Genomic DNA, 25,393 nt, shown 5'->3' with positions numbered 1-25,393 from the left:
GTGGGATTAATAAAGTCTATCTTATCTTATCTTATTGTTGAAATCAATGGATTACATGACGATACTTCTCTGTTTCACGAGTTTATTCACTCTCTGAATAAATTAAGGCAATTCCATGCATTTCCCAGAAGCCCCAATATGAAAACGAAAAAAAGAGCTATTTGAGTGATCACTGATAGAGGTAGAGATGGAGTCGGAACCGGCACAACAGAGCCAGGGCAGGAATGCGTTTCTATCTTGGAAATTCAAACAGCATTTCACATTAAAGAAAGAACAGGGAGAACAAAATATAACTGTGCAGTGCAACCTCTGCTTGCCAGCAACCAACCTCATTTCAGCGTCCAATGACTCCACCTCCAACCTGAAGAAGCATCTTGAAGTAAGTTATTTTTTATTAGCCAGGGGTAGTCGTCTGCTGTAGTTTTACTGGTCACCTTGCTATTTCATAGTTGTATCAGGTAGCTACCTGCTTAGTTGACGTGTGACTTTACGTTCTCCTATGTGCTGATTTACTAGCTCCAGAGCCATTGAAAGACTGACTAGCCCAGGGGTGGCGAACCTGTGGCTCTTGAGCCGCATGCGGCTCTTTGCCTGCTCCTGTGAGGCTCTTACTGTGTGGCTGGGGGCTGTGTCATTGGTTGATTGTTGTTTTTAACTTTTCTGAAACATACAGTTTTCAAAAAAAAACACATTTGAATGCATCTGCCAATACTGCCAATACATTTGCCAGTTATTTTAAAATGGAAAATAATGCAGCAGAGTTGAGGACAGATTCTGCAACCTGAGGAAAAACAGCGGCCACAGAGCACCTTCCTCGTTAACCCTTTCACTGCTGAATCCGATTGTTTGAAAGCCCCTTTAGTGACAAATGAGTGAGAGAGTTCTTTGAGTGGCCACAACCGAGTTCAAGCAAGACCTGAAAAGGACTGTGGATAACAAAGACTGTCAGGTTTCCCACTGAGTCAATCTAAGTGAGGAAAAAAAAACTATGAAAACTGCTATGTATTATGACTGTCATTAGATCTGGAAGACACTGTTGCTGTTGTAGTGTGGACGTGCATGTGTTGTGTGACTTTTTGCTATGGTGCGTTTTTTTTTGTGGCTCTTTATACCTAACTGGTTGGCCACCCCTGGACTAGAGTTTAGATTCTCGGCCCGAGCCCGAGCCCGACCCGAGCCAGACCGGACCTTGGGTCGGGCTCGGGCCGTTATTTTCCGCCACATCCTCAGGCCGGGCCGGGCTCGGGTCGGACCCTTGATCAAGCATTTTTTTTTTTTTTATCCATTACCTTATTATCCTATTTGGGTGGGGAGAAAGCTATGCCATAATCAGAAATATTATAAATATATATATATAGGCTATATAAAAGTAACAAATGTGTACAAAAGTTAGGCTGCAGTTACTAAATGCAGCACTTCATGCGCGGAGTCTCCTCCTCTCGCACGCATCACACCGGGAGCTTGAAGATGTAAAGAAAAAAATAAAAACAGGAGAATTAACTTTGAGCAAGTGTGGAGGAAAGTCGGAGGTATGGAAGCAGTTTAAACAAGTCGTGGGCAGTGACAACAATATGTTGTTCATCATTCTTTCTTCTTTTTTTTACGTTTCTTCATTCGGATCCACTTGCGATCCGTTCCATTCTAAACAAACAGCAGTTTACAGGCTTCGTCCTTGTTGTATTATTCTAAACAGATTTCTGCAGTTCAAACAACTCTGAAATGTAGTTGAGAACGTCAGTTATAACGGCCCACGTATTAAAAAAAATTTGGGTTTAAATCGGGCTCGGGCTCATAATTACAGTTAATGTGTCGGGCCGGGCCGGGCTCGGACTCAACGTGCTCGGGCTCGGGCAGGTTCGGGCTTGATTTTTTGGGCCGATCTAAGCTCTACCCTGGACTAGCCCTGTTTGACATGCTAGCTAACGTTAGCTAAAATTAGCTCGTGGTAGCTTAGACTGCGGTTAGATTTTTGTAGTATGCAGTTCGCGACTACAAATACAAAAATCTATCTGCTTGTTCAGGTACTTGTTGGTAACGCTGCTGTGGAATAAACAATATAACATTGTTTCATGTGGGTAACATGATATTTCAGTTTGAGTTTCTGTTTTAGTGTGTCATTCCTAATGAAAGAACATTCATTTAAATATAGTCAGCTGTAACAATCTTGACATTTTTTATGGAATGTTTCATATCATCCTTTTATGTTTTTATCCTGTAAAATCAGGAAAAGGGTAAGGGAAAATGCTAATGTTAGATGTAATAGCAATATATGTAATAGCAAATTCTGTACAGAAAGTCTAAAGTCTCAGTCTATTTTCCCACTTTTAACAGTGTAAATAAAGAAACTGAAAAGGGAAAATTGGTCAATTCTTCTCTTTTTTAAACAAGCAAAACATCTTTTGCATAAACATACCCTTATAGTCTTTGTTCCTCTACAGCAAATTATAATATATTGCACTTTCAGGGAGACTTGGGCCTAACACATTCAGCCAGTTGGAACAGCAGGACACATCAGAATAGGCCTGTTTAGTAAGCAGGATTTGATGGCCGCATTCCTACACTTATAAAATGGAATTCAATGTGGAAGTAATCCAAGTATTCAGAATACGTTGGGTCTAAGACATTTTTTTCTTTTTTGGCATTCCATCATTAGACTCACACACTGTTAACGTTACCGATAGACTTCCAAACGTGACGAAGAATAAAAGAAGTGTTCGATGGCTTTACGTCATATTATTATTCATATTTCTGAAAATCGTAGACATGGTTGTGCCCGTTAGTGCTTTCTGATTAGCCTGTGTTTGTATTGAAATAAGAGGCTGCTGCGGCCCGCTGTACAGGTTGAGCAGAGGCTGCACAGTTTGACCAGCGGTCGGGAAGCAGCCAGGCAGCGGCAGGGAAGCAGCCGCACACCAGGCCACCGGATGGTGTTGCTAAGAACTTACAATGTATAAATATTATCAGACCGGCCCTCGCGGCCTCGAAACACTACCAGCCCACCGGAAAAAGTCCCAACTCTCCCGATTGCCACTCCACCTCTGGTACAGAGTCATCAGCAAATGAAATTTGACTATTAGACACGTTATGATCAATGTTACTGATATATAGAGAATGAATAGCAGTGGCCCCAAGACTGACCCCTGAGGCACGCCTTTTGTTATTCAGAGAACTTTATTTTAATGTTTTTTTTTGTTTAATGTATGAAGGCTACCCAGGACTCCGCAGAAAGCAGGGTTGATACTGAGTGGCTGGTAAAATTAAAAGTTAATTTGCAGCACACATTGTTTTTATAACTTTGGGAGGATGTTAAGTCATTCCAAGTCACAAGGCTAAAGTCCAAGTGAAGCCACAAGTCATTGGTCAAGTCATGTGACTCAAGTCAACACGTGCACTCAACAGAAAATAAGGCGGAACTTCTGCTATGTTCTGCAGAGGACTCATTGTCATTTGTTTTTTATCTCCTCCTTTATTCTAAAGGGAATGGTCTCTACATACTCAGAGAGCCGGAAGCAGAGCCTCTTCCTTATTTTTGAGGATAGCGTTGTGTGACTGTCCCTGGTCTCTTCATGTATTAGTTTTCCTTTTTCATTTAATTTGGATATTGAGATAGTGATTGGAAATCAACTACAACAAACTACTTATGAATGCTTAACTTAATTTATTGACATGGGACAATAAAGAGTCTTGCCTGCTGAATCATGCAGGGAGCTAACGTTAGCCTATTGTGTAACGTGACGTATTCATCCTACATTCATGTTTTAACATTTACGTTGTTCCCAACGTTGTTGGCAAAGTTGCCGACAGAACATTCTCCTCCTTCTGTGAGCAGGCTGACGACGATGCTACTTCTCCGTCTCACACAGTTAACAGTGCCACGTCCATTTTCGTCCAGTGTTTTGAATTGCAATGCGGAATTGAAGGCGGGACCTTTTCAATGACGCAATGATTTCCTGCAACTAAACAAAGATAAGACTAAGATAACTGTCTTTTGTGCCAAAGGAGAGAGGCTGAAAATTGTGGCACATCTTAATTGAAATAAACTTACAGAATACATTAGATTTGCCCCAACTCAAAAAAAAGGCTAAAAACTTGTATGTTTGCCTCTATTGTCTGGTATACTCTGCCTTAATTGCAGCTGGTAAGTTGCACTAAAATGATGTGACCTCTTGTTGTTTTTGTACCTTTTATACACTTTTTATTCTTTTAACTTTCTATGCTCTTTTTGTATATTTTTTTGTAACGCACTTTGAATTGCCTCTGTGTATGAAAATGTGCTATATGAATAGACTTGCCTCGCCTTACATAAAATGCAGTATCAACATGATTGCTGCTATTAAGCCACACACACTCCTGTTTTTAATATACTAGTCCAGTGCCTGTTCTAAATGTGCCTGTTTGGAATGGGCCGATTGCTTGACCTGTGGTATTGCTGCTTGAAGCTTTCTCCTAAACCATTGTACCCCAAAATGACTTACAGAAGGACCCCAAAGCACTTAATATGCAACTCCACTATATAGCCTAAGCTACTACTGACTTACAGTGTAGGCCTACTCCTACTTCAGAGGAAAACATTGTAGGCTACTACTACATTTACCTGTTAGAGAACGTTGAATGTACTCACAAAATATCACAATTAAAATGTGTAGTAATCGGGCGCCCGGATAGCTAAGTCGATAGAGAGGCCGCCCATATATAGAGGTTTACTCCTCGAAGCAGCGGGCTCGGGTTCGACCCCGACTTGCGGCCCTTTACTGCATGTCATCCCCCACCCCCACCCCCCCTCTCTCTCTCTCTCTCTCCCCTTTCATGTCTTCAGCTGTCCTATGAAAACAAAGGCCTAAAATGCCCAAAAATAATCTTTAAAAATAAAAAAACAATAAAATGTGGAGTAATCACAGACACTTGCCTCATGGACTGATCGCTGTGAGCCGTGCGCCACCCAATCCAGCTCATTATGAGAGCAATCAGCAAATATCTGCATTAATCAACCACCAGAACCAGACCGATTAGAGAGACGGACTCACAAAGAAGTAGTCAGTCGGCTCCAGAATGTGAGTGTGTGTGCTGCTTGAGAGAGGGAGAGCACATTAAAACTACATTTTACAGTAATATGGTCTTTTTCGTCAACAATATTGCATGTTGATATCGCCACAGTCAGCATTAAATGATGGCAGTGCTGTCTCGTCTCATCATATAGCCTATTGTTAATGAATTTAACACTTCAGCAGAAGTGTTAATTTCCAAACAGGTTTAGTGGCTTAACGGTTAACGTTGATGTATGGATTTGATTCGCGGGGCTATTTTGCCGATGGTAATGTTATTAGTGTTATAAGTTAGCAGCACACGTAAACAACCGGACTCAGGGTGAGCATAGTGGGTGAGTCTGAGTGAAAAGGAAGAAGTGGTGAATTTACAGCTCACAGCAACTTAATAAGATATAGTTCCTATAAGATGTAGTGTTTGCAAAAATGCCTTTTTATTGAGTTTCCTCTAAGCAAAATGATCCGAGTGAATTTAAGCTGGGCTTTTACTGTGAAGGGTAGAAATGCCTTTATATTATGTTTCCTCTTAACGAAATGCTGAGTGAACTTAAACTGGACCTTTATTGTGAAGGGTAGACATGGAAGAGCCAGCGTTATGGTCAACCTTTTTCCTCAACCTTTATTGAGCGGTCATTTAGTTTTATTCACAGTTTATTAATATTCAGTGCTGTCCAAAAACTGCTCCAAATTCCAAACCCCAGGTTCATTGGGTACCCAGGAAACCAAGTGTGAAGTAGACTGGATGAACCTTTCATGAGATATTTCAAAGACAGACGCACACACACGCACACACACACACACACACACACACACACACACACACACACGCGCACACACACACACACACACACACACACGCATACAGAGGTTCCCCGATTTATTAGATATATATACATAGTGCATATGCACATATAACGAATAAAACTTGAAACTTGAACTATTCCATACTCTAATGTTGTATGTCAAAGGGTGATCAAGTCAGCAGTTAGAAATGTTATTAAATTGTTAATACATGGATTTTGTTTAGGGTGACCAGACGTCCCGGTTTGACCGGGACAGCCCCGATTCTGAGTTGCGTGTCCCAAGTCCCGACAAAAGCCTGTCGGGACGCTAAAATGTCCTGGTTTATACCAACCACTATGAAACTGTCCCGGTTGTCAGCGATTACATAGCCGACATGGTCTTATTATAGCACGATCATTAACTAAACCCATGTAGAAAGACTAATAAAGCGTCCAGCGTATGGTTTTAACAATGTGTGTGTGTGTGTGTGTGTCAGTCAATCGTAGTGGTCTGCGTCTGCATAATCTGTGCAGCCAGGGGGCTTAAACGTATTTAACCTTCTTACATGTAACTATATCCCAACAAATTCAACCTTGAACCTTGCAGCACACAGTCCCTTCGTCTCCTTTCTGTCTCCGGGAAATGAAGCTGCCTCAAGTGTGGTCGGACATTTCGACATCTTTAAACTATCTGACGGAAAACAATAATTGTGTCTACTTGTGCTACATCGGGGGGTTAAAGAACACAACAGGAGCGTGAAAAAAAAAAAAAAGATAGACTTATTTAGATTTAAAGTTTGGAGTTTCTGGCTTCAACAAGGTCTCATTCTCTAACAGATTTGTTGTTAAGATGTACTGTGTGACGTGCACCAACAACACCAAAACAAATTCCTTGTATGTGTTCAAAAACGTACTTGGCAATAAAACCCTTTCTGATTCTGATGATTCCTAAAAAAAAAAAACATCCCGTGACACGTAATGATGATTTGAATGTGCAGAAAGTTTATCATCAATACAGATGAAGAATAATTTCCTTAACATAAAAAAAGACATTTGCACCACAAATTGTTGCAGAAAATTTTACCCCGAATGCAGAAAATGAAGTGCTTGACGCTCTAAATGTTCTGGGGGGTGCCCCCCCCCCCCCAGATATAATGTGTCCCCCCCTACTGTTTAAAGAAAACCTCCGCCCTTGTGTGTGTGTATATTTGTGAGGCCCTGTCCAGGCTGTGAAAACAAATTTCCCCAGTGGACAATAAAGACTATTTATCTATGAACCAAAGCAACACAATCCATGCTGTAGACCTTTCTAACAAGTGATGTTGAAACCTGTGAAGCCACTAGAGGGCTCAGTCTCCGTGGTAGTCAATATGAACAGTTGCTACAGCACATTCTAACTTCATTCAGTGTACAGCCTGAAACCAAGGTTATTAAAATGTGTATTATAGCTCCAGATAATAATGTCCTACCTGCAGGTCACCAGATAGTGAAAAACATGGGGAATACACTGCTTTCTATTTCATAAATAAGCTGTGAATGATTTTGATCCTAATGTAGGCCTAAACAGAGCCATATATGAACCACATGACATGCACAGAAATATTATAATAGGCTACTGTAGGCCTACCAGTAACCTATCACAATCCCTTCTGCATGACAGGGCTAAAATAAAAAAAGCAAAATGATCACCTATAGTTGACATTGCCTTTGCCTAGGTAGTAGGTGATGCAAAAAAAATGTCCGATGCCAATAATTAACGTCATTGTCAATATGCAAAGTAGGTCAGCAAGTCCACCGACATCAACATGGCTTTCTATTGTTTCTTCACAAGTGGCAACATCTATGTAAAAACAAATCTCAAATTGACATTTCAATTTGTATCACGACATCTCGAGACAATTGCTATTATAGGTAGCCTATACCATTTTGAGAACGTCGGTCTGATTCTTTGCATGCCAAGTTGTTTAGATCGTTCACACGGTCTATGCGTACACAGACCTGTATAGGAAGGTTAAAGCAGGATAACGCATTTACTTGCATTGCAGTAAGCCATCTAGTAAAACCCGCAGTTGTGGACAGGACAGCTGATCAGTTATCACATTCCTCCCCTGGCAGTGGTTTTAAACCGTGGTCCGTGGCACACTGGAAGTGCATCGACGCTGCAGGCTGAAGACTTTTCTTTGTCAGAACATTTGGACTGTGCGGCGCACTCCGAGCTGACAGACTACAGACAGACAGACAGACAGACAGTAGTCTACAGACGGCTGCTTCACAGCGCATTCGTTTTGATAGGGCTAATGACGTTTCTTATCAGTCATCTGCACTGCTGTCACAGCTATGTTTGCCCTGTCTTGGGTCTTTGTCATGCACATGCGTGCATAGATACCCACTAGGAACCAGGTATAACGAGAATTAAGGTTTAAAAATGTATGTAGCAACCATGCTTCTTAATTCCTGACTCCAATCAAGGAAACCTTTACTCCACGTAAAATAATTCATGTAGAAATCATATAACGACCCGGTTACTTTAATGACGAACACATTGATTCTTAAATTCTGTAGCCCCATTGGAGTTAACATGGCTCTCCATCCAGACACAGACAACATTACTACCAACCAATCAGGTCTCTCTCTCTGTCGCCACCGCGGAAATAAACGACTAATCAGCTCTCTGAGTGCTTCCAGTGATAAGGGCCGTAGAACCAATCAGCTGGCTGTCTGGATCTGCTGGGGGAACGAACGGCCATTCAGCTGTCTGTCTGGGCTTCACGGAGTGACTGCCTGACCAATGAGCTGTCTGTCTGGCTGCACCGAGGGGGTGAGCGTCTGCCTAGGCCCAATCAGCGGATCAGTGCTGCCTGCCGGTGCCGGGGACTGGTGGTAAGGAGCCGCTGCAGCGCGTCAGGACCGGACCGTGAACCCGGAGACGGTACACACTGAGGCGAAAAGGAGACACAGGTGAGTCCGAGGATGTGCGCGAGGCCTGGCTCCGGCGGGAGATGTTTTGAAATGGCAGCGGCGGGATTCATGTCGCGGCAGGACGGCGAGTTGTTGTGTCGTTATCCTACCGGTGGATATGCTGATAGACAATAGAGCGGCTTTGCTTTGCTATTTATTGATGCAGGCTGACATGTTGGCGACCAGTAGCCGTCGCCTCGAACTGTTCATTTACATTTAATGGTGTGGAGTCGCAGCAGAAAGCTTTTTGGATATCTAAATCCTAGCCTGCTGTTTGTGTTCGGATAATAACCGAACTGTTGACGGAGATATTGTGATAACATTGTGATGGAAACCTTGTGCGGAATGCCTCCAATCCGTTTCATTGTTTGATCCAGAGTCTCTAGGGGTTAACAGACTGGAGAAAGAGCCAGGGTCCTCCAAATACTTGTTTACGCTCATTTAAAGAGCACCGGGATAAGATGAGACGTTAGATCGGTTTTATTGAAGCAAAACGGTATGAGGTGGCGGATAAAAAAGCGCTATGAGGAGGCCGGGGTCGCTGATGGCTCTCAGCAATTAGGTAGAAAAATTTGAAATGCATCAGCCATTTACGTAAAGACTCAACTGGCTCCATATGCACCTAAATGGCTGCCTGGCGCCTGACAGCATAACCAACATTTTACTGTAAGGGCAAGGCTTTATTCAGGCCAAGCGGCTGCTTGTTTCCTGAGCGGTGGATTAACGGAGGTAGATGTCTAGATGACGTTACAGACCAAACGGGAATCAATATTTAATGTGTGCTGCTTATTATTCTGCAGTATAAGGACCTCATTGTGTGTGTGTTGTTGATTAGAATTGGTCTTTCCTCAGTTGCTGCACCGCTCCTCGAGATTTACATGAGTCACATGCAGATGGATTCACATATGACTGCTATCACTGTCTTTGTGATTGTATTGCATAGTCCCTAACTAAATTGGAATAGCCTGTACAGTCTTTAAGATGGAGAGTGCTTATATCAGGTGAAGAGATAAGGTGTATGGCCAAATGATGTTCCAAGACAAATGCAGGAATGGTTCATTTTAAGTTTTTTGGATACTAAAATCTTGGGCAATAAAAAGTTTTTGCCACAGTCTGTTGAAATGAAAAATTGACAGACAGCAGGAAGTTGGTTGTCATTGGTTCGTCACTTCTTGCCATGAAAACCTCCATCCCTTTCACTTTCCTCAGCGTATCACTTTCAACTGTTAGTTTCTAGTCCTGTCTTCTCTAGGCAGACCATTTCTTGTATAGCACATTTCCACAACAAAGCAATTCAGAGTGCTTTACATAGGAAACTCTGAATTTAGGACGTTGTGCTCACTTTACAAATCTCCATCTGAGCGTGGAAGTAAAGTAGCCCCACAGCCTTTGGTTCTGAGATAAAAGTTGGCAGACCTTGATACACTCAGCCCTCCACTCACATAGTGATAGTGGGTCTGTATGAATGAAAGGTCCCTGCTGTTGAAGCGTGTGAATGAACTGTAGTATTCTCAATGATGGAGTCCTTCCTCTTCCTATTTCCAGCTCAGAGTCCCATGGCAGCCCCAGTAGCATACAGATGAAAACTGCAATTCTGTTATGACAGACCTTTACAGTACCTCCTAGAGTATTGTTAGTTTTTGATGAATATACAATTATGGTTCGATGTTTTTAATCACAATTTAGCAGGTCCTTATTGAAACAATGCCAATGATGATTAGCCTGATTTAGTTTATAACATGTACCAGGACTTTGAAATGGCTTGTGAAGGGGTTTTAAACTGGTTGTGCTCCTTTTTAATATAGTGTATCACCAGACCCAAATGGAATCTGCAGATTTTTTAGTTTTTAGTGGTGAGCCAAAATAAAAGTCTGTGTCTACTGTGTTTTTTCTCGGGGTGGAGATATGTTAACATTCAGAGTTTTATTTTTTTTAATTTGTGTGAGATCTGCAGAAGATTCTGTATAATTTTGCGGCCGCAGTTTCCATGTGGCCCTGCACATTACCGATGTTGATAATGGGGATAATGAAAGATCAGCTGATGTTCATTTTAAAATATAAACACATACCATAAACACACTTTTTTTTAAAATAAGGAATCCTTAAAAAAAACCATAAAGTTATTAAAGAAGAATTGTGCTTAAAGATATGTGCTCAAGGGGACATTTTACCGTTGAAACAAACACGTTAATGTTAATGACAAAATATGTACTCAAGACACTTTTTCTGAACAAAATATTGTTGGCAGTCAAACTGCAAAAAATGTGTTCAGTGAAATCAGCTGATGGAGTTTTGACTGTTGGACTTTCAAGGACTTAAAGTAGCTTAACATGAAATATTTATGACTAAACGAACAACAATGGCAGGTAAAGTTCAGAGAAAGAAAACCTCCTTAAGTAGTATAATTGTTCTTATTTTCAGCATCATCTCTGCAGTGTTTATGTATGAGAGTGATGACGACTGCTACTTCAAATGAAAGTCTGTAGACCCAAACATCCCATTATGAAAAGTAATAAAAGTAAATAAGGGAGCAAAGATGCATTTGTTTTGTCTAGCCTATTGCAAATTTGCACATTTTATGACCAAAACATTAAAAAAAAAATGCATTTGTAAAATTAGTGTTTTTCCTAGCTACCAAGGAAAAACAAAGTGGCCAGAGTGAATATCCCCTTGAAGGGTAACTACCATTTTTTCAACCCTATTGTCCTATGTTCTTGTGTCTAAGTGACTGATGGAAACAACTATCTTTGACATTGGTCCAGTTTTAAGTGAGATCGCTGCAGTCAGCAGCGGAGAAACAAGCTACAATGTAAGTTAATAGGACAATTGTCCAGCTTGTATTTACCTTCACAAAAGTGCTTGTTTTGCTGCGGACAGGCTCAGATTAATATTCTAAGTGTCTGACAACATTATGGAAAGGATCCCTACAGAGATAGACCTTTAAAACCTCTTTGAGACCTTTCTGTTTAATCAGAAACAGCTCTGAAGTTGCTAGCGCTAAACCCATCAGACTCCATTCAAAAAAACAATACTTTTAGCGTGTATAGAGCCAACATATTTTCACATGTAAATCGGTAAAACTATGTGTTTATTTCAACCAAAACAGAGTTGTGATGGTTGTAAAAGTGGAAAGACGACCGAAAACAGCTTTTCATAGTTTTATTTTGTGTCTGTCGACTTTGAATAAAGTGTGTTTTACGATGCTAAAATTACTGTTTATTTACATGGAGTCTGGTGGGTTTAGTAAATGCAATTTTGCATGTTTAAAAAAAGGATCTTACTCTTTAACAGAAAGGTCGACCTCCTTAGAAATCCTTTCCATAATGTTGTCAGACACTTAGAATATTAATCTGTGTTTCTTGACGTTAGCGAATGTTGGCGTCAATTTACAAAGAACTGACTCGTGACTTTGATTGGCACAAACAATATTACTGGCCCAAACGGGCCAGAGACTGGCCAATCAACTTACCTGACATACAGTTTTACTGGCCCTGGGCCATCGGGCCATTGCTTATGTTGAACCCTGGTCACATGAACTATACCTAGTTAGTTTCAAGCAATCAGAACTGTTACATTTCTCAAATTTTGACCAATAAATTAGATGTTTTGATGGCTGCGGCCCAAAAGCAGAACCTGAATAAGCACACATGAATTTCAATCCCTACAGTTGCCAAGCAGAAAAATTCAAGCTTCATATTGCCAAGATCTCACTGGCTGGTTTGGTGTATGATTTTTGTTGATTGTTTCTTAAAAATAAATGGTGGCATGAAATGGAAATTAAATGAAAGGGGTCTTTACAATTGAAATGCACATGAATATCAAAGTAACTGTAATTACAAGATTCCATCTGTACCCTCATAAAATAGCATTTAAAATAATTTAAAATCAGTAGTGTGGAGCAGTGTGATTGTCATGAACTTTGATGCCCTACTCATTTATGTTGAGTGGGTACTATGTGTGGATAATGAGACATATCCTGTATCTCTTATCAACCCCATCATCTTTTTTGAAAACTGTGTAGTACCTTTTGAGCTGTCGTAAATTATCCAGGGTTTCCCCCGTTGTTTTGTAAGCCTGGTGGCCCACCGGGCCTAAGTTGCCCCCGCCAGGCCTAAGCCTGTATTTGAATTTGTTTTTTAAAACTAGAGTTTTTTACAGCTCGGTTGGTAACTTAGTTATATTTTCAAATGTCCAGTTAGCTTTTAGCACTGACTTAATGTAGTGCCATGTGGAATCTGTCTTATAGCTTTTTTTAAATTCTCAATTTTGTGATTCCGTACATAATGCTGTTATCACAGAAACTAACTATTGGGCTCTACATTAATGCTGCCATCAGTCTGTAACTGGCCCCAGCTGGGCCCTCGTCAACAAAAGCGATTGCCACCGGGCTAAACAACTTTTCTGGGGTGAACCCTGTAATCTACAGTCCTTTGAGACCAAACCCTCTGATCAACTGAACACATTTGACTCTATCTTCTGGCCAGGTAACATCATTTCACAGTGTGAAATTATATGTCCCATCCTTCATACAGCATCAGGAGTCCTTTCGTCGTTGCCCTTAGTTCCTTGCACTGGTCACATCAGTTGAAGTCAGTGAGGGTTCCCTGTAGAGCTGGTGGCATAGCCTACAATTTATATCACGGTATAATTTAAAGCACAGACAGTAATGGTATATAATATCAAAGTATATTGATTTTTCTTAAAATTTCAATAAAAATCCGAAAGGGGTAAAACACTGCAATGGCAACTGCATGGCAGCTATTACTGTAGCCTACTCTGAACTGTATTACTAGAGCATATTTCACATAGTACAGAGTAGGGCTGGACCCAAATATTGTTCGTTGGGCAGGTAGGCCTATTAGGTTTTTAATTTTGATATTTGGATATTCATTGTTGTTTTTTCTTCTAAACTGTAGAATAACCGAATCCTTAAAAATAAATACCTTTTAATTGACCCGAAAGATGCATGTAGCGCAGTGTTTCCATTTTAGCTCTGTGTGAGAGTCTTTATTGCTTTATGCTGTCATTTACTGTCGCGTTTCTCTTTCCTCCTAACACAAACACCATCACACAGTGCGCAACAGAGACGACTTTGCAATCCGCTAACTCGTTACTGTCCCTACCAATGTTAGTTGCTCTGTTTCAACAATGTTGGGCTGAAAAAACAAGCATGCAGGCCAAAATTCATTGTGGTGTTATGTCAGGGTTAAGTTATGAGCCCAAGTCCGCTAGCCTGAAACACTGCAGCACTATCCCGTCTATCTCCTCTCCATCGGAGTAATGTCCGGCTGAGTCGAGTTATAACTGAGCAGTCTGATGTGTGTAGAGCTCTGTATGGTTATACTGTAGCAGCCTGGTGTCTTTTTCAGGTGATTTCATGATATCGTATAAAAATGTTACACATCAAAATGTAAGATATCGCACAAAACTAGGAGACTGCTGGCTTGTCACGTGACGCCGGCTACAGTGGCTGGCTACAAGCTCTAGGACGCCAAGTGGCAGTTGCTAGTTGTTTTAGCCGCTACAGATCTCCGTCACAGAGCAGTTGTATCAAAAGCAGTTAATAGATGTGTTTAGCTGCTACAGAGCTCTGAGACGCCGGCTACGGTGCTCCGCTTGGTGTATCTTTGGTAGTTTGGGGTTCAGTTTACCTGAGAAAAGGTGACTTTGAGCAGGGTACAGAGCACTGTGAGCTACCTGTCGTTTCGGCAGACATTATGGTTAAGTTTAGGCCACAAAATGTGAGCGTTATGCAGCGACGAAAGTTAAGTTTAGGCACCAAAACGACAAAGTTTAGGAAAAGATATCTGGCTTGAAAGTCTTGTGTTTTAATGCCCAACCATCCATCCTGACCTCCTGCCTACGAGGCCAGCTGCGTTCTTATACAGCAGCAGTCAATGTAGTCAGTACTAGGGCTTTGACTCCGAACTTCGATATTCGAATATAATTCGAATATTAAAAAAAATATTGATATTCAAACGAATATTAGGCAGCCCTTAATATTCGAATTTCGAACCTGTTATGGGCATTATTTTTTTGTAAATGTGTTTGCTTGTAAACCTTGTTTTCAATTCAGATTCCGAGGCTTTTTCACGCATTTCAAAATAAGTAACTACACGTCACGGCGACGCACGTCACGGCGACGCACGTCGCTCGGCCGTGGCTTGGTAGCGCATTTCCCCCGACTCATTTCCTGGTTCTTTTTCTCCATAAACAACGTCAGATCAAGGAGAGGGTTAACTTCTCCTGCTCCGGATGTCTCACCGTGGTCAGAAAGAACAGAGGAGACACTTTGTTTCTCTCACTAAGACTATAGAGTCGCTACATATACGAAGTTTGATACCAATATAAGCCTTAGTGAAGGCATTTAATGGTACAAATATTATTAATAAATATTCGAATATATTCGAATATTCATAAACAAACGAACTTCGAATATGATTTTTGGGCAAAAGTCAAAGCCCTAGTCAGTATACCATAAATTATTACAGTATGTGATTATGTGGGAAAAGGGCTGGGTGATATGGTTAAAATCTTCCATCCTGATGTACTGTAGGTCAGGGGTCAGCAACCATAGGCACCTGTAGCTCAACCAATGGCACAATAGGAAGTATGTAAGAGAGATTTTTGGAAATGTTCCAGTCTGCACGTTGAATGAAGTCTTTGACAGCCATTGGCAGGAGCGCAGCCTGTTATTTACGGTAGTTTGATTCACTTTTTCCCCATCCACGCAGAACCCGCCTTACTCTGCCTCTGATTGGCTAGTACTCGTTGCCTTATTCAGAGAATGCAGCGCAAAGGAAAAAAGTAATGCGATAGATGATGGCAGGCTTAATGCTGATACAACACACTGATTACCAAGAACATTTTAAAATGGCACAACATATTAGGGCTGGGCAATATATCGATATTATATCAACATCGATATATGAGATTATCGTCTTAAATTTTGTTGTGTGTTGTCTTTTCCTGGTTTTAAAGGCTGCATTACAGTAAAGTGATGTCATTGTCTGAACTGTTGTAGCTGTTCCGTTATTTGCCTTTACCCACTTAGTTATTATACCCACATTACTGATGATTATTTATCAAAAATCTCATTGTGTCAATAGTCAATCATAAAATATCGACATCGATGTATTTGGTCAAAAATATTGTGATATTTAATTTTCTCCATATTGCCCAGCTTTACTTCATATTAAAAAGGTTGCTGACCCCTGCTGTAGGTCATTTTTGATATTTCATATCTCGATAACGATATATATTACGATACAGCATGATTTCTGGTAAGTCAATTTAATAGTCTATATGAAATAAGCACATGGTAAAGCTTATTTTTTTTTATACTCCTGTGTGAATTAAGTACTTACGATATACAGTATATCGTTATAACGGCCAGCCCTATGTGGGAATGTATGGAATTTATAATCATTTTTTATAAAACTTGTAAATAGTCATGTTTTCATGTGTAACCAATCTGAAGACCTGCTGTGTCACAGTAAAGTTGGATTATCTTGCAAAGAGCTCAGAAGAGTCTATGCGTCACTTAGTTTTTGAGGAGATAGAAATCTGCATAATCAACTCTTAATTAGAAAAACTCATTTTGGAGTGGATGTGGGTAATACCTTAACTTGGCACTAATTTATGTCTGTGATTTTAATGAATGCATAACACAGGGAGTGGCGTGTGCTTACTGTAGTCAAATAAAAGGGAAGTGGGGAAATGTTTGTCGTAAAAAAATAAAAATGGCCCAGCAGTAAGTGGTAGTGCAGCTGTGACTAATTCAGCCAATGAATAGGCAGTGTGCAGATCATTGCTGCAATGCTGTGCTGCATTTAGCCAGGTGCTGCACAAGGTCACCCCAGTCAATTTGTCTGAATGCAATTGTCCCAATGCTCACTGTACACTACTTACATCACTATTTTAATTTGATCCTGACAAAACATGCACAATCTGCTTTTATGAAAGGTGTTCATACGTTTTTAATTAGTAAGATGGGATACTGAAGAAACACCTGTTAGACAATGTCAGTGCTTCCCATAGGATTTTTATAGTTCATGGCTATTTTAATGTACACATTGACAGGTCGCTACCATGATTGACAGATTGGCGTGTAGCCATGCCCTAAAGCATCCCCTGCCATATTGTCCATATTTTTTAATAAATGGGACCATAATTTACAAAATGAACATCATGCTTAGGTTTGGATATCAGGGGTTTTTTTCTCGTTTTTTTCTCGATACCGGTGCTAAAACGATACTTTTAAAATGGTGCCGATGCCTAAATGGTGCCTGAACCGATACTTTAAAAAGTGGACAAAATGACTGTCTTATTAAAATGTCTGTATTAAAGAACAGCTTGTTTTTTGTTATAAGGCCATATGGTCAAATTGGAATTATTTATCGAAAATGTAATAACAAGAACTTCTAACAATAACTTATTTCACCGGTCAATTGCTGTTAAACAACAAAAATGAGAACCACTAGATGGCAGAATAGTACTTTACAATAACATTGAATGCAATTGAACGCACCATTAAGTCCTGTCAGTAGGGGCTTTCCGACCGGAGGGATTTTTGCAGTTCTTAGAACTAAACGTTCCTAGAACACTTTTTTCGTCGTGTTCCGACAGGAAAAATTTGGAGATTTTTAAGTTCCTCTGGCCTCAGTAGCGTACTTTTTTAGCTCCTACTTCAGAGCAGGGTCTTTTCCCTTTTCCCTTTTCCTAGGGGTACTTGATTGGTCAAACTTATAAGTCACGCCCACTGCCAACTCAGAACTTGCAGACGGAGCAACAACCAACAACGGGACATTTTTAACAATTTTCACCATCTTAAATATCATTAAATTCACTTCTGACAATGTTTTAGGCAAGAAATTAACTGTTCAGATTTCGAATATAGGCAGTCTTGCGCAAATTGATGCCGAATTGACAATTTGCTTCAAAGTTTTCGGAGTTGAGAAGCTCCATCAAGTGAGGCGACAGCCAGCAGGCGCCTGCCCCGGCCTCTAGCTCATCGCTCGGCCAGTCTTGCTCAGACACCTCGCTGTGAGCTGGAGGTCTCTCAGACCGCTCTCTCTCACACACACACACACACACACACACACACACACACACACACACACACACACACACACACACACACACACACACACACACACACACACACACACACCTCGCTGTGAGCTGGAGGTCTCTCAGACCGCTCTCGTAAATAAGAGGCTTTTATTTCGCCGTTGACGGTTCGTTTGTTTAAAAATCACAACACATGTCCATCATGAGATTAACGGGAACCTGTGGTTAACTGTCTTTTCAGAGTTAAACTCCACAAGCGTGTCCTGTGGCTCGCCGGCCGTCACACACACACACACACACACACACACACACACACACACACACACACACACACACACACACACACACACACAGTCACACACACACACACACACACACACACACACACAGTCACACACACACACACACACAGTCACACACACACACACACACACACACACACACACACACACACACACACAGTCATACACACACACACACATCCACAGCCAGCAGGCAGAGGCGGGGTCTGTTCTGAGTAATAAAGCCCCGTCTGTGTTGAGCAAAACATTACGTGAATTACTACGAGAATGGACGTGCATTTAATATAGGAAAAGTGCACAAGTATTAGCATCATTTGTTGTTGTTGTATGTGACGCTAAGGTCTAGTGACGATGCTATAAAGACCGTTGCCGTGGTTACATCCCTCTCTTACCCCTCCTACCAGTCCCTATGGCCACTTGGCCAGTGGGAATGCAAACGGAAAAAAAGATTTTGGGGGAGAGTAGTTCTTAGAACTGCTTAGAAGTGTACTTTTCCTGTAAAAAGTACAAGTACTATCTGGTCGGAAAGCACCTAGTGTTGTTTCTCCGACAACGGCAGTGGCCATGGAGCAGCTAGTCTACTTTGTCTTTAGCTGCAGACTGTTGCACGTCCCAGGGTTGGAATCCTTTCGAGTAAAATACAGCCACATGTTAGCATTTTAACCGTGTTTAAGCCAGCTACTAGCTAACAGCATGCTAACGCAGTTTTCATTTTCACGTCCAGTTAGTTGAAATAAAGTATCAATAGAAAAGTGCACTTTAAAATGCAAGTATATTTCTTTTTTTAATGGCGCCTTTTGTGTGTTTAATTTGTTCAATAATATAATGTGGGAAATTATTTGCTTTCAGTTTTTTTAATTCAACAAGCACTTTGTTGTATTTGAGCAGTATACTAAAAGCAAAACTGATTACATCTGTTTATTTATCACAAATAATTTTGTTATCATGATATTCAACGTTTTTGCATATTTCCCCTTGTATAGTGCAGCTCTAGGTTGCAGGTAGGTGAAATAATACATCATTAATGTGGGAAATATCAATTTAATTCTCTAAAATGTGAACACAAGAGCTGAGCTTCCTGCAGTGCCATTACTGCATGCATGTACACCTTTACAATTACAGCAGCCTCTCTAATAACTAAAGTAAATTGTTAAAGAAAACACTCCCATCAATACATCATTTAAAAAGCAATAGCATACAGGGACTGGCAGAGAGGGGGTGAAAGTAATTCATTCAGGTGGATGATTTAAGTGTACAAGCGGTCTCGGATGGCGAGAAGTCTGCTGTTTTGCACACCAGCAGATGTGTTTTCTCATCAGAAAACCGCCCACTTCTCCAAATTCCGGAATCCGCCATTTAAATAGCAATGCAGGCACACCTAGCTTTTAAAGGGAACCCTGATAGGTTGAATTCAAAACACACCTATGATTAATTAAGAGAGTAAATACAACCCCTTTGCCCCTTGCACCTTACTTTGAGTCCAGATTATGCCTAACTGTGCCCTAAAATCACCTGCGCTGTAGATTGTTTAAATAGGGCGTATAAGGTAAAGTACTTGATTAAGCTATATATATATATATATATATATATATATATATATATATATATATATATATATATATATATATATATATATATATATATATAAACATTTAACTAACAAGCTATCTGTACAGAGATTTACAGTGATCACAACGTGTGCTATGACATTGGCAATGAATTATGTTCAATTATTCATTCTAAAGTAAATAAGAAAAGTTGAAATATATTTGAATGTCTGTTAGATGTTTAATGAACGTGTTGAAAAGGAAATTGGTGGAAATTATTGATGTTGCTAATGTTAGTTAATTGCTGAAGTAGCAGTCACTATGAGCTGTTGCCACATTAGCGAATCAAATCATAAAACGAAACATCTGCGAGGAAAAACCCACGCCATCTAGGTATAGGCCTAACGTTACACTCTTTGATAAACCGTGAATTTGATCTGATATTTCCTCCTGAGGTTTCTACCCCAGAAGCACCCCCAATACAGACTGCTAAACGCTGGCAGTATCTGGCTATGTTTGATTTATAATCCTCGCTCGTCCCCTACTCTGGTTGCTTAAAGTACAGATAGCTAATTTACTGCGTTTGGAAAGATTTTTAGCAGCGGTGCTGTGCCGCTGTTGAATGCATCTAGGGAAACACTGGATGCGCTGTGGATGTGCTTCTAATCTGTACACTAAGTGAAGTCATTTATGTAGCATTGCTAGCTGAAAGATTCATTGTTTTTAGATATGAAAACGAGGGAAAAAAGACGGAGAAATGGAGCATGAGACATGCATTGGCATGCACTTTTTTTCTAGAGAAGAACTTTTTGAAATGATAGAGCCCAGCAGGTGTCATCAGAAAGAAAAATAAAATCATAGTTTGCGGTCTTGAATTAAAGGAGCACTGTGTAGGATTTAAGGGGATCTATTGGCAAAATTGAATATAATATGGTTTTCTTAGTGTATAATCACACAACTAAGAGCCCAGAACAGTAGCCCAGATAGGACAAACCAAACGAGCCTGTTAAGTTTTTACATAACTCGAAGACCACCGTAGGCTCTATACAAACATGGAAAGGGAAGTGAAATGAATAAATTCATAAAGCACACTCTCGACTGTCAACAGGAACTGAAGTTGGAGAATGTCGTGGCTACTTGTCATTTATGGAGGAGCACCCAGTTAACTATCGGTTGTTTTAACTTTTATGTTAATATTGTTGGGTTATCACATTTCTAACAGTTGTCAAGTTACTAATTTTTGCACCAGTTATGAATGCTGCATAAGTATACTAGTTTAGAAAGTTCACCTTGAAGTACATTGTGCTGAGTGATAATGCCTCTGAAAGCAGAACTTGGACCATGTGGTCACAGGCGGTTTTATATGGCATAATTAAAGCACCTCCTGAATGTGTTTTTTTGTAATTATTTTTTTCTGTAAAACTCAACCTGTAACAGTTGCAGGTTCAATCAGTCACGGTTCGGCTGCGTCCCATATAGAGATTCAACGTGTCCACTCTTTTTGTGTAGCAGTCACACATTGTTTTAGTTTTAGGCGATGTGGCCCATGCGGTAGAAGCAGGAAACCCGGCTAAGCAGCATGCAGAACGGCCAGAGAAATGTTCACATGTTGCAGCGTGGCTCAATCGGTCGTGGCTCGGCTGCGTCTCATCTAGAGATTCAGCGTGTCCCCTATTTCATCATTTGCATGTGGGGTAGACAGCAATGACTTTTTGGTAGATGATCAGTTTTTGGCAAGTCACCTTTAGCCGGTGAACCGCGATCATTGAGCCTTGTAAGGATTCAGCAACACACAGAGAGATCCTGATTTATAGATAGATGAAGCTTCACTACACTGAAAGGAACATAAGCTCCCAAATAAATGAAGCAAGCTTTAAAGGTGCAATATGTAATACTGACAGCTAGCAGTTCAAATTCAAAACACTGGAGAGCGTTGTCTCTACTCAGACTTATGATTTCTGGCGTTAGCCTGCACCAGTCGGGATCACGTCACCGGCTGTGTCTTTATTTTTTTGCTAGTTTACTAACCAGTCCCTCCAGGATTTCACAATCGCGCCAATTCACGCAAATTCAACCAATCACCGCGAATTTGGTGCGACTCGCAATTTTGACCAATAACCTGAAGTTTTCCGCGACTTCAACCAATCCCAGCAGTCCCACGTGCACTCTGAGAGCCAATGACCAATCGGGAGTGAGAACGGGTTGATCATTTCCTTGTTTTCTGATATGAAGACGAGACGTGTGTGTGACTCGAACATCTCACATTTACCAACAAAACGTACAGCGAAAGACCGTGAAAACATTTCAGACCGTCCTGCCAGCCTGTATACATTTTAACATCAATGTAGACTGCAACGATTTAAAAGTGCTGCTGCTCCATTCCCCCCGTGACTGAAGCGCACACACACACACACACACACACACACACACACACACACACACACACAGTGGATGCAGGAAAAACCGGAGATGAGACGACATGATGACCTAAATTGAGGACAGCTACGCTCGTTATTGTAAGTGCAATGATAAGTTAAAGTCCAATAAGTACTTTATCAACTCAGCCCAGAGTAATTTTATTCTCCCCAAAACAAGTTTCCTTTTTATTTTTAAAGAACTATACAAAAAAAATAATCGCAACTTTCACTGTCTCTCGCAACTTCATTGCAACAAACCTACAAAAGACATCGCAACTTTTATCGCAATTTTTTCAAAAGCTCCCACGAAATCGGGAATTTTGGGCCGCAACAATCTCAAAAAAAGGCAGCGAAATCTTGGAGGGACTGACTAACTCAAGTTCTCTATATAATTTAATGCAAGTACACAAATGGTGAAATGACTTAAACATTAGCCCATCCCTACTAGTAACGTTGGCCATGATAAATTAGCATAAAGCTCAATAATTAGCCAACTCTGCATCCTTTTCAGCTCTAAGCTGTCTCCATTTTTTTGAAATGCATCTCCGATATTTACTCATGTTTTACCACGTCTCTGGTCATACAACCGTTATCACAAGACGTAGAATGATGCCAATTTTTTTTAGGTCGGGTAGAATGAATCTACCTCTCTTAATCCAGTTAGTCTGGTTGCTGCTACCATAGCTGCAGCCAGCAGCTGGTTTTTGCGTGTTTGCGTTTCATGTCTGGCAACCCGGGTGTCAAAATTGGCAGTTGACAACACACAGGCCAAAATAAACAAATTTAATAAAAATAAATTTAAAAAAAAAAAAGGAGAAAATACTAGCTTTAGCATTGTTGTCAGAGAAGATAGTATTTCAACTTTGCATGTTTCCTTAATATCTGATGACGCATTGGGGTCATTTTTGGATTTAATACAGTAAATATATTACATATTGGAGCTTTTAAGCTACATCAACATGGCAATAGTTGTTTACTACATCAGAGCTATATTTTAATACATCCATGTAAGGATACACGTCTGTGTTCGGCGGTGGAGTCAGTAATTCTCGGCGGTTTTATTTTCTATTTTAGGGCCACAACTATATATTTCCTTGATTAATAATTTTCTCTCTAAAATGTTTGAAAGTAGAGGAAAATGTCCCATCACTTTTTCGGAGCTCCAAATGATGTCTTTAAAGGTCATGTTTGTATTTTAATAATGCTGCTGCTCCATGCCCTTCTTTTGTACCCTTCAGTTTGTTCAGAGTAGCCCAAAAACTGTGCTCAAGTAAAGTACTGTTACTTTTTAAAAACAAGTTAAGTAGTCAAGTAGAAGTACAAGTAGTCTTGAGTTCATTTTTACTGTATCAATTTGGAGAACTTCCAAAACTAAAGTCCCATATTTGTATTTGCTTACTTATTAGCTATTATTTCATTAAAATGTGTACCATGTGTACCATGGGGGGGAACACTGAACGAGTAAAGTAAAAAGTAAGTTGCATGAAAACAAAAGTTACTCAAGTATTGTTATAGAGCAAATGTAACTTTTTACTACCCACCATCCATTTCATTGTTGAAGTTTAATTTTCCAGTCACATATCTACTGTGATGTGGTGTGATGTGTACCTAAAAATAGTATCTGTAACATTTGCTCCGTATGTAAACGAACACCAGTATCCAACTATGATGCATTGGCCCCTGAAATACGCGGAAATGAATGCGTGCGTAAAGTGTTGACTGTCAGGGATTTGTGTAGCTAAAGAGTGTTGTGTGTTACCATGTAGTGTTGATTGATTCTCCTTCAGACTGCCACATTCAGCCCCATTTTAAGATGTCTGTGCTACCTCTGTGTGCCTCGCTCTGACTGGATGTCTCATGTTCCCGCTGCGTTTTTCTTTCTTCTCTTCCTCTCGTTTGGCTGGTGAAACAGTGTCTGCCCCACCCTGTGGTCTGAAGTTCTGCACTCAGTCTTTTCTTGTCAAAGTGCCAGCTCTTAAAGAAAGATATTTTCCTCTGTCTGCTCTGAAAACACCGGGGCTGCTCCTCCTCCTCACCTCCCACCCTGGCTCCCTTTCTCTGACTGTCTTACTGTGTGACGTCTTGGCCACTAAGGGCTACATATTAAGAGATAATTCCATGCCCTGAGGTTACAAACCGGTTCAGACTGGCTCAATGCGTTTTGACTGTGCTCTGTTCCCTGGGCAAATAAATAAATACATAAAAAACAGAGAATATTACGTCTGTGCCTTTTTTTTTTTTAAAGGAACATGACAGTAATTTGCAGCAGGAGTGTCACAGCAACAACAACCAGAAACACACACCTCTGACTGACAATAAGGAATAATTGGTGACATTTTCCTCTAAATAGTTTGTCTGATTTTACCTCAGGGAACAAAACCAAAACCATTTCCATTTTTAGTGGGTAGTTCTTTTTTACTTGCCTTTCAAATAGAGAATGCTTCTCTCTTAAATGAACACAAAGGATCACATTATTCCACCTGACTGCTTTATGAGCAACAGATCGATGGCTTTTTATGAAATAATCATTTTTTTATAAATGAAACTCCAGGATTGTGTTGGTGCTCTGCATTGTCTTAAACCAAATGAGTTCCATCAAGCATAATCACAATCTTTTGTACGATATTAAAAATTCTTGGCTGAATATAATGAAAAACGTACTAATGACGAACACGTTTTTTTTTACATTTCTTTCCATTTATTTTGCCAATTTGCATAAATTAGATAGTCAAATGTGCTTTTTACTATTTTGTCTTGCTTTTTGAAGAGAAAATAAATTACAAAACCACAATTTAAAAATATTTATTTAACACTGACATTTTTTTTTAACATTCTAGCAGACATTATACCAACAAGCACAATAAAACTTAAATAAATAAATTCGTAACATAAAAATATTTTGATGAGGCCATCTTTGAGCCCCTCTTCTTGAATAGCCAATATTATGCCTATAACTGAGCTGAAAGAATGTAACGTACTGTGTACGCCTACAACTAAAAAGTGCATTGAAAGGGTGCAAAAAAGTTGATGGACCCACAACAAATGAATAATCGTCCTAGACATAAGCCTGGCAGCTTCTTCTTTATGAAAAGTAGCTTCTCTGCTTCCTCACATGAAAGTCAGTTCCTCGTTACGAGATGTAAGTTAGGCCTCATTCAGAATGACTGCGTAGGCTGTCAGATGCTCCGGTAAAAACGGAGGTCTTTCCATTAATTTTCAATGTGGGTAGTGCGTTTAGGCCGCGGCGGGGTTTGTAGGGGGGGACACGGAAAA

General features: G+C 40.3%; 1 protein-coding gene and 1 long non-coding RNA gene across 3 annotated transcripts in view; one reads left to right on the top strand and one right to left on the bottom strand.

Moving 5' to 3' along the window:
* Positions 1–400: 400 nt before the first annotated feature.
* Positions 401–1,935, bottom strand: LOC118493369. Its single transcript, XR_004895335.1, has 2 exons — positions 1,899–1,935; positions 401–539 (listed from the first exon to the last, which is right to left on the bottom strand). It is a non-coding gene; the product is annotated as an uncharacterized LOC118493369 (long non-coding RNA).
* A 6,595-nt stretch (positions 1,936–8,530) lies between these two features.
* gatad2b (GATA zinc finger domain containing 2B) overlaps positions 8,531–25,393 on the top strand; it is a 64,586-nt gene continuing 47,723 nt past the window's right edge. The window contains exon 1 of one of the 2 annotated variants that reach the window (XM_031278517.2): positions 8,531–8,782. The gene's annotated coding sequence lies outside the window, so the exon portion shown is untranslated. The remainder of the gene's footprint in view (positions 8,783–25,393) is intronic. The other variant, XM_031278519.2, reaches the window with a different exon arrangement.

Source organism: Sander lucioperca, chromosome 16 (genome assembly GCF_008315115.2).
Source record: "Sander lucioperca isolate FBNREF2018 chromosome 16, SLUC_FBN_1.2, whole genome shotgun sequence".
NCBI classification, from domain to species: domain Eukaryota; kingdom Metazoa; phylum Chordata; class Actinopteri; order Perciformes; family Percidae; genus Sander; species Sander lucioperca.
This window is presented reverse-complemented; position numbering and strand designations above follow the sequence as displayed.